Below are 10,180 nucleotides of genomic sequence, written 5' to 3'. Positions count from 1 at the left end.
CACACGCACGCACGCACACACACACGCACACACGCACACACGCACGCACACACACACGCACACTCACTCACTCACTCACTCACTCACTCACTCACTCACTCACTCACTCACTCACTCACTCACTCACTCACTCACTCACTCTCTTCCCTTGACGAGTTACTGCATCCCGCTACTCCAGCACTTTCAGCTAAAGGATTTCACTAGAGCCTATGGCCGTGGCGCCAATCCGAGTGCAGCGGCATTTCACACTCCTACCAACAATTACTGAACGCCCCAACTGCCATCGGCATTTCGCACCAACACAACTCTAGCTCTAATTCGCATCACCACAAGGGAAACGTCTGGTGAGCTTTTCATTCTTTCTTTCGTTTGTTCATTCATTCATTCATTCATTCATTCATTCATTCATTCATTCATTCATTCATTCATTCATTCATTCATTCATTCGCTCGATCGTTCATTTATTCATTCTGTTAAGCGAACTGCTAGTGCACTTTGCAACTCCAAGTCCTCATGACGGTGATGAACTCCTACGGCACAATGGCACCTTCGGCCGAAGAACGCCATGGCACAAAATGTTTATCGTCTACTCAAGGGGAGGTAAAGAGCCCGTTTCCTAAGCTTTTCACCCCAAAGAAGCCGAATACCGGGCCAGAAGAAAGCTGGTCCCATTCTTTCACCGGTGGGTACCCGGCGGCACTGGTGATCGAACCCCGCACCTCTCACAAGCTAGGTGGTTGCTCAAAACTAGTTCTCGGCTGTGGTGCAGGTTCTTATCCATTGGCATTCCTTGCTTAGCAGAAAAAAAATCGCCAGTGAATAAAATGATGCTGCTGCAGTGTTTCGCATTAATACTGGCACCAAATTATGACAGATCTCTGAATAATTAAAAAGATGCAGAAATTCCTTCCGAGATCCAGTACCATTCCCGGAGGGATGGAGGTACAAGCCTTGGGCAATATAACGATCGAGCATCCAGAGGTGGTGAGGACGACTAACGCGACGATAACGAAGAGACACGAGGATTAAAGATCAGGAAGAATATATTAGTGCTAGAGGTGAGAGGGCAGAACAGATGAGGTCAAACCCGCCTCCACCGAGGCCTAGTTGCAATGGAATTTTGGCCGCTCGAGTTACGCACGCACGATAGATAGTTTTTTCGGTATAATGAGGTGCTTCGCGGCCTAGCGCTTCGCGTGTCCGCGTAGTTTCGTTTTTGACGCGTCTCGATTTACACGCGCGAAGCACCAGATGACCTCCAAGTGCCCCTCTTAGTGCTTCGCTGACGAAGTTCATGCCGCGGCACGCACCTGCGACGAGGAAAGCACCTGTGGATAGCTAATGCTCCACGAGCCTCCACGTTAGCAAACTCACCACTCGACATGTTCGCTTCGTCAACGTACCAAGACGCTGAGCTGCATCTCTACGAGGGCTATTATTAGAGAGTTTAACATGTACTTACGTACTATTCTCTACTCATCAGTCTTGACGGTGGCTCACTAAGTCGTGACGGTGGCAGCTACCGCACCAATAGTTTGGCTTGCTGCCGACGCTACCGAGTCCTCGGCGCTCAGACTATCCTGCCAGACCCAACTCTTCTGCTCTCAAAAGCATCGCACGTTGTGTAGGGTTGACGCGGCTGAAGTGCAGGCCACAGTTGTTTTAGAGTACTTCGTTGTCGGGATCGGGTACGGGACCCATCGTAACGCTGGTACAAACGTGAGACGGTAGTGACGGCTGATAGACGCCTTCAACGTCCGGCCGCTGGTAGTATTCATTTCGGTTGCTAGGCTGCACCGCTCGCAGCCAGTAATCACGGAGTCCACGTTTACGCTAGTTTACGCCATTTTCGGATATTTCTTCAGGAGAGAGTCCCGAGTTTGAATCAGATCGGCAGGAAGAAAGGTTTTAAACCGGGAATCAAAATTTCTCAGCAATAAATGTATCTTTCGCCGTCGGACAAGCGACATCAAAGCGGGGTGCTAACCAAAAAAAAAAAAAAAAAATTATCGAGTTCATCTTTAAAGTGCTCAAAATGAAAAAATTATCGAGTTCATCTTTAAAGTGCTCAAAATGACAGAAATTAATCCGAATCCATCCACTATGGAGTCACTGACAAGTGTAACTTTTTGAAGTTATACCGCACATACCATCCTGAGTAATTGAAGCCAGAGCCAGAGGACTAGTACCTTTACAAATTATTGTAAAAGTTCAGTTACTAAAAGTGCATCTATAGCGTTTTTCTGTCTGTTTTTTGTTTCGCACTCCTCTATTACTGGAGAAGGACCGCTGGGCAGCCAATGTGTGTATATCCTAGCATATTTACACGTTGTTCAGCCAGCCGAATCTTTAACTACCGTGCGCCACGGCCGCTTTTTCGGCGCCTCTGCGCTTTTCGACGAAGCAAACTTGCGGAAATCTCAATATTAAGCACAGTAGTAGTGAGCCTGTGCTTGGATTTGATATTTTCGCAAGTTCGTTCCGTCATAAGCTGCAGGAGCAGAGAAAACGCGGTCGTCACGCACGTCAATTAAGTATTTCGCCGGCTGTACCTCGGCCCTTCGGTGGTAGCAGCGGTAATAAATTTTACTTCAGAACACAAATAAAGTGCTCAAGATACACTTCGTGCGTCACACCAGGCCAAGCTGTCCCGCTTCACGAGAAGCCAGCCAGGTATGCCTGAAGAAGACTAGGGGTGGGGGAGTGAAGTAATGAGGCACTGGGAGTAGCGAGGGATTGCATTTCTCCTGAACAAGTAGTGGATCCTTCGGTTACTCAAATTATGCACGGTTTGTTGGGTGCTAGCTAAATCAAATGCTTGTTCGTAATGAATATATGGTGGTCAAAAGCAGGAAGCACTCTACTCTGCATATTTCTGCATTGCTTCGCTCTCTACAGTTAGCACTCATATCATCAGTCGGATTACACACGGACCAGCTCGAAACCATGCTTATGTAATATAAAACCATAACTTCGCTCCTTTCTACGGCTGTTTTGCGGCTGCTACGGCTGTTACAAAAAAAAAACAAAAAAAACTGGGAAGGGAGATCTCAGAAGAATGGCCTGAGGGGCGAGTTGGTGCATGATGAAATGAACGGCGGCGCAACAAGAAGAACACAACAAGAGAGGGGACACCACATGCGCACAGCGGTAATAAATTTCACTTCTCCCAAACGTACACCCCTAAAGGAAGCCGAGCGCCAGGCCGGGGGACGCTTGTACCCTTTTGACCGGTGGGTGCCCGGCGGTGGGTTGGTTTCGAACCAACCACCTCCCGCAGCCGAGACGGGCGCTGTGGTGTCCCGCATGTGGTGTCCCCTCTCTTGTTGTGTTCTTCTTGTTGCGCCGCCGTTCATTTCAGATCTCAGACATTTCGCCTTTCCACCTGACGATGAAAAAACCGCTATGTCGCTACATTATCACTTTGGTGGCCGGCTTTCACCTGCGCATAACCGACCGGAACCTTCCGTTTGCGTCCTTGGAGGACATCTACAACCGCCAGAGTGGAATCGCCGCGGATAACGTTTGGGGCTTAGTAAGAAATTTTCAGCCCAGAATTAGCAGAAAATATTGCAATTGGCGCTGTGCCTGGCAGCTCTTTTTCGGTACGACCATTATGTTCACCCTCGTTAACGCTGATGTACGCGCCAAATTGATACTACCTCTTAACGAACGCATCTGCCGTGGCGGCGAGCACACATTAGAGGCGATCGAGGTTTATTGAGCACCATCGTGTCCTCTCCATGTCTCCTCTGTCGAGCTCTCTATCTGTAGAGTAAGGAACGCCAGGGACGGAGGGGGAAGCCCCCTTTCCCCTGCAGCGCATCGCGAAGGCAGCGGCTAAACTCTGCCAGATTTATGTCTTCTAAACGCCATAGTCCCAAAGAATCGGAGGCGCGCGCTCCCCACTTTGCCGGGCTCCACCTTCGGCGTCCGTTTACGACCACGAAAAGGAAGACGAGTGAAGGTGGAGGGGGCGAGATTGGGGTAATGTCCATTGTGTCCAGACGACGGGGCATAAAACACGCCGAAAACGGGGTTTCATCAGCGCGAAACAGTTGGGAGCGGATAAAAGGAAGCCGACAGAAAAGGCAAAACGAGAAGAAACGCCCGGTGAGGGCAGGGGAGACGCTGGTGAAGGTTCGGCATCTGCGACTGTGGAACTGCTCTATCCTCACAAAGGTGGCGGCGGTGTGTACACTACTAGGCCGCTCCGCGACGCAGTTCCCCTCGGCCATAAGCAAGGAGCGGCTTGCCGGGCGCGTTATGGGGATACAGGAAAAAAACTTGAGCGTGTCCCCAGACGGCGACCTCCCGCCCATGAAAACGCCCTTTCTTTATTGGATATCCCGTTCTTCCCAGTACGGCGGGTCCATAAAGACCAGCGGGCCAAACAATACCGGCTTTACGACTGGTCCCTTTCCCCCCTCTTGGTCTCCCAGCTAAGCAGCACCTTCTGTCTTCGTGCCGCCGCTGAGTTACTCCTTGTTTGCCTGCTTTGAGCTCTTGGTCGCGATCGTCTCTCTCTTTTTTTCTATCTGCTTTTATCTCTTTTGTCTCGCCGCGTCGGTAAAGGAGTGATACGCCGCCCTGGTCGGAGGGGCGCGCACGCCGGCGTTTTATGGGTCTACCAGCCGGCACTTTGTTGGTGAACCTTCCGTGGCGTAAAACCGAGGGTCGGGGCCCGGAGGTGGAGGGAGGGGGAGACGCTTTTGGGACTGTGTCCCCTTCCTGGGAGGTGATCGGAAGCACTTTAAACCGGGCACTCTCTGGAGCTTATACCGAAAGAAAAATGAAACTACAAGAAAGTTGCCGCTCAAACGATGCCGTGACGGTTTGGAGCGCGCAAGCCTTTTTCCGGGACAAATGGTATAGGTACTACATGAACAGCGCGGACTTAGCTGTTCTCGTTTAGCCCTCCCTGTAGAGTAAATGCGTGTAATGGGAAAGAAGATGAAAGGGGCAACGGCGGGGTGCGCGACCAGAAGAGGATTAATCTTTCTGCACGGCCGCCCTGTGGCATTCGGTTCGAGATCGAGCGCACCCCCGGTACACACCTTGGGGAAAATGCGTCTGTCACAATCAGCTTTTAAATTGTACAAAGGAGGGGAAAGCCTCAGCGTGCTTGCCAACGTTTCTACAAGAGGACTTGTCTTTATTTCTTCTGCAAATAAATAAACGGCAATGTCGAGAAGTAGCGCGCCGCAAGTTCACGAGAACGCCGGAGGTTCCTTCATAGTTGGCGGTTGATCCGTCACGCAAAGCTAAACTGAAGTCCAAGAGTTCTTTCAGGAATGCTAAATTTCTATGATGTTCCCAGTACATCCAAAAGCGGAACTGCCGTCACGACATCATGTTTGCAAGTTTGTTTTAACAGAAAATGCGTGCATAGCATGCGGTTGTGTTGACGCTGCGCAGATGCTTAACCCGGACGCTTAACGTAAATTTCTATCCCGCTACGCCGTATAGACTCAATTCGAAGTTCAATGCTCCAGGCGCTAACACCTCACTGGGTAACCGTGATAAGGTGTTTTGATGGACCAGCAGACTACGAGTACACCCGAACGCTAAGACTAAAGGCGTTCTCCCACGTGAACTTTTCGGGCACATGTGGGTTGAATAGTTCTGAAGAGTGTGGTCAGCGAAGCGAAAGAGAAGATACTAAATACTGTCAAATCACCACCCTAGAAATTGTCATCAACTCAGCTGGCCAAGTGGCCGCAGTGTTAAGCAAAGTTACAAAACTGAGCCTACTTTCCGGCTTCGAATGTCGGCACATGCAAAACGAACCCCTACCTCGATCTCCCCTCACCAATCGCTTCTTACAAGATATCTATGCGAGTTCCGATGTAGAACTTGTAGAATGCTTTAGAAGGTTAGTTCTTAGCTCGTTGTTCCTTTCCGCTCCGTCGTCGTCGTTGGCTTACGCAGTATCGCGTGCCACTTGCCACCTGCCTTAGTTGGCAGTGGCAGGAGGCGGAGTGCAGAGAGTTTAATCCCCTCTCTACTTTAATAGAGGAGGAGAGAGAGAGAGGAGAGGAGAGGAAAGGAAAGGTCGGAGGCGACGGGTGGCCTAGTCACTTGGGCGTCCGCCTTGACTGCGGAAGGATCCTTTACGAAAAACTCTTTAGAAACCCATAGACTGTCCATAGACTTCTGTCTATAAAGTCTATAGACTTTCTATAGACAAATACAGCCGACTACTCTATAGGCAATACAAATCCTACTGACACTCAATGGAAATCTGTAGACTTACGGCCGTACACTTTCAGTACACGTTTGTCTACTGACATTCTAGAGTATACATAGGCAAAAAGAAATATACCTGTATAGGAAGGTAATACAGTTTATAAGAAGTATAAAGACAGTCTATAGACCATTTTTATAAGGGGAGATTGATTTCAAACTTGTGCTGGCATTGGACTGGATGGACCGAGGTGGACTGGATGCTAGACCGAACGCTAGATTCCAGTAGACACAATTCGTCACCCTAGCTTATACAGGGGCACGGTTTTGATACACACCCTTGAAAATGCTGTGTGCTTGTGAGTGCGCGAGTGCTATGTATGCTTGATCTCCGTTTCGCATTTTCTTTTTTATTGTGAAAGCAATACTACGCCAGGTCTAACCGCTCCTCGCGTGGTCCGTGGCCCGTGAACCCCCCTGCTGCCCCCTGGGTTGCCTAGCAACCCGAGTAGCTACTCGGGTAAGCTCGGGTAGTAACTCGAGTAAGCTCGGGTAGTAACTCGGGTAAACGCGGGTAAGTTCGGACGAGCGTCGTGCCGTCTGCGCGAGAGGTTGCTCGGGAAGAGTAACATGGGTCGAAAAATCCCGACGGGTGACTGGGATAGGAAACAGCCACCTGCCAGTGCAGTGGCGCATCGCTTAATCGCTGCGCCACTGCGCTGGTAGTGGTATATACGAGGACTCGCCACCATATATGAATCTTAAGTAGGAATTTCTAATTCAGCATAGATGGGCAATAACCCACTAAAGATATCATACAACACCCCTAAGGCGGAGTTAAAATGTCCCCTCCAATTGAAGAATGAACACCTGCTTTTGCAGGTTTACTCGGTTTAACTACACTAAACCCCTATCAATTTTTTTCTTTTCCCTCTTCTTCACCCCCCTCTGGAGTGGCATGCCAGGTTAACTACCAGGTACATCTCTCCTTTAATCATTAAAATATATATATCTCTTTCTCTCTCGCTCCCCTCTTGCGTTGGCTTAAACCATAGAGTTTCTTACTAAACTCTATGGCTTAAACACACTTGAATGGCCCGTGTACCGCGCGATGTCAGTGCACGTTAAGGAACCCTAGGTGGTCGAAATTTCCGGAGCCGTTCACTACGGCGACCCTCATTGCCTGAGTCGCTTTGGGAAGTTAAACCCCCATAAGCCAAACCAAACGTTGGAATGCATTGGACGCGTTTCGACGGAGGGAAAGACAAAAGGCGCCCGTGTGCTGTGCGATGTCAGTGCATGGTAAAGATCCCCAGATGGTTGAAATTATTCCGGAGCCTGCCTCCACTAGGGCACCTCTTTCTTCGTTCTTCCGATCCCACTTTCCTCCCTTCCCATACGGCGAGGTTGAGCTGTCCGCCATGCATTAAGACAGTTACTGCGCCATTCTGTTTTCCTCAAAAACCGCTCATTGAATTTATTGATTCATTCGCTCGTTGCAGCATACACGCAAGTCTTGAAACTCGAGGCTATGTCCAAACTGCTGAAAGCTAAATTTCTGTGGGTGCCATTCGGGGTCAAGCCACTCTTTGTGGTCACGGCTAAGAGTCACCTCAGAACAACCTCTTGCTCCCCAGTGCTTGGGGCATGAAGCATGGACAAGCTTGCAAGCCGCGCTGGGACGTATGGCCTGGGAGACGGCACACATCACAGTCTCAGTAAGGAAGAGACGACGCGTGTTCCCCTCCCGCGATCGGGGCGAGGCCTGGTCGGCGTTTGGGGCTCCGTAAATCTCAGTGCCATGGTACGCAGTTCTATTTTCTGCCGACTTCTCCCGGCAGGTCTATACGGCGTCGCAACCAGCTACGCTGGTCGCTGGGCGCTCTTTTTCAAGGTGACGCACTCTTCATTCGCCCTGACTATACCAAGGTAATAAACGCGCCTGGGAGCAACAGCAAGCGTGTACGACACCGGAACAATCAATACGGAGCACACGCGACCAGAACGTCGCTCACCAGGGATAGGGCAACTCTTACAGACGGTGGACGAAACAGCGAGAGAAAGAACAAACGGAAGTTCGGGGAGGATAGAGAGAACAACATAGAAAGAAGAAAGAGGAGATTGTCGTGCCCATGGAGCGGGACTATGTACAGACCCGACCATAATATTATGGAGCACGCTTTGACGATGAAACTCTTGTCACGGCTTACCGAACGAAAATTAGGAAGTACCATATATACATGTACAAGTTAGTAGATGCCGCTGTTGCGCTCGCGTATGAACCCAGGAAAAAATCATGTCTCCTCCACGGAGCCCGTGAGAAAATTTCAAACGTTGAAGCGTACTTCGTAATATTTTGTGGTCAATGAAAACGAATTATGTCCGTGGTGTGTCTATAGGCGAGCGCTCAAGGCTTTTGCTGTTAAATATCTGAACGACACTTCGATGGCGTTCTTAGCGGATAAATGTTTACGCCACGATCCCATAATTTTGGCATTCGTTAGTAGGTACGTGTTTAAACGTCGCCGTGCTGCCTCAGGAGTCACTCGGCCAGGGTCAACGCGGGTTACAGACAGGGTAAGTGCTCGATCCTTTCTTCGCTCCTGCTGTGGTCACACGCTGGAGAATCAGCCAACCCAGTAAGGAAGGAAAAAAAAAAGGGGGGGGGGGGCACCTAAGTTTAACTTAAGAGTGTTGTGCGATGGCGTGATGATGCAGAGGTAGCCCGGCTCGCTATCCAAGGGACAGAGGTTCGATTCCATCACTTGCCAACCAATGTTTCTTATAAACGAAACTGCTTAGCCAAAATTGCGTAGTCTGCTTAAGTTTCCAGATGGTGAGTGCTTCTCCCGTTGTTCTGGATGTGGAGGCGCAGGGCCCGGACAGTGTCCACCTCCGGGACGTGCCGGTATTCGAGTGCCACGGGGATGGGAGCTGTGGGGGAGTTTCGGGTGGTGGGGCGGAGTATGAGCTCTGACTTCTCTGGAAAGCTACAGAGCAGAAGAATCCGACACTCCGTGCGTCGTGTGTTTGGGTGAGGATAGCTGCCGACTTTAGGGTATTTTTTATGTCTCCGTCTCCATCACTGCCATGAGTGGTCCACAGCGTGATATCATCGGCACAAAGGGTATGCCGAATGTTGGGAGTGGTTTGTAGTCTGCGGGCAAGGAGGATGACAGTGACATTGAGAAGGGAGGAGTAGTGGACTTATCCCTGGGGATCTGTTAACGGTGTGTGTGTGTGTGTGGGGGGGGGGGGGGGGGCCATGATCGCGTGATGGTCAAGGAAACCCAAGGCTGTAATTGCCTTTGTGTGACCCGGGATGACAGGGTCGATATTGTACTATGCGTGTTTTTAAAAAACATGGCATCCTTTACCCACAGGTGGGGACGGAAGCCCACTATGTGCGAATAGAGACCTTCCTGCGCCATGTATTGCTGACTCAGGCGAGTGCGACGTGTTCGAAGAGCTTGCCCAGACATGATATTAGTGAGGTAAAACGAAAATTTGCAGGTGTAAGAGGTTTCTGGGGGTTGGTTATCACCAAAATTTTGGCGTGACGCCAGGACTGGGGAGCATGTTGTTGGAGGTCCGGTGAACTCTTAAGGAGGAGTTAGAGTTGAGAGTCAGGAAAGCCGCTCTAACATCTATTTCTGTGACCTTGGCATCGAGGCTGGGATTCGAGGTATATGTATAGAAGTAGGGGTTTAGGTACCGGTGGTTGCGTGCGTGTTCCTAATTGTATCGATGAGTCCGCTGGGGGAAATATAGTTCCGGCAAGTATTGCACCGCGCCGCTCTACCCCGCTGAGGAGCGTTCGTTCAGTGCGATGGGTCATAGGTCATGTGCGACAAAACGGCAATGCTTCACATTGTACTCCCAAGGGTACCTGAAGCGTCGTCCAAGTTTTCTGCCACACTATATCGTAATTTCAAGCTGCGCTCAATTTTCTCATTAGAGAGTAACGTAATCGTCAGTCAAATTTTTCACAATT

This window comes from Amblyomma mixtum, chromosome 5, assembly GCF_055824585.1.
Source record: "Amblyomma mixtum isolate Tamu chromosome 5, ASM5582458v1, whole genome shotgun sequence".
NCBI lineage: Eukaryota > Metazoa > Arthropoda > Arachnida > Ixodida > Ixodidae > Amblyomma > Amblyomma mixtum.
Note: the sequence above shows the minus strand (reverse complement) of the source record.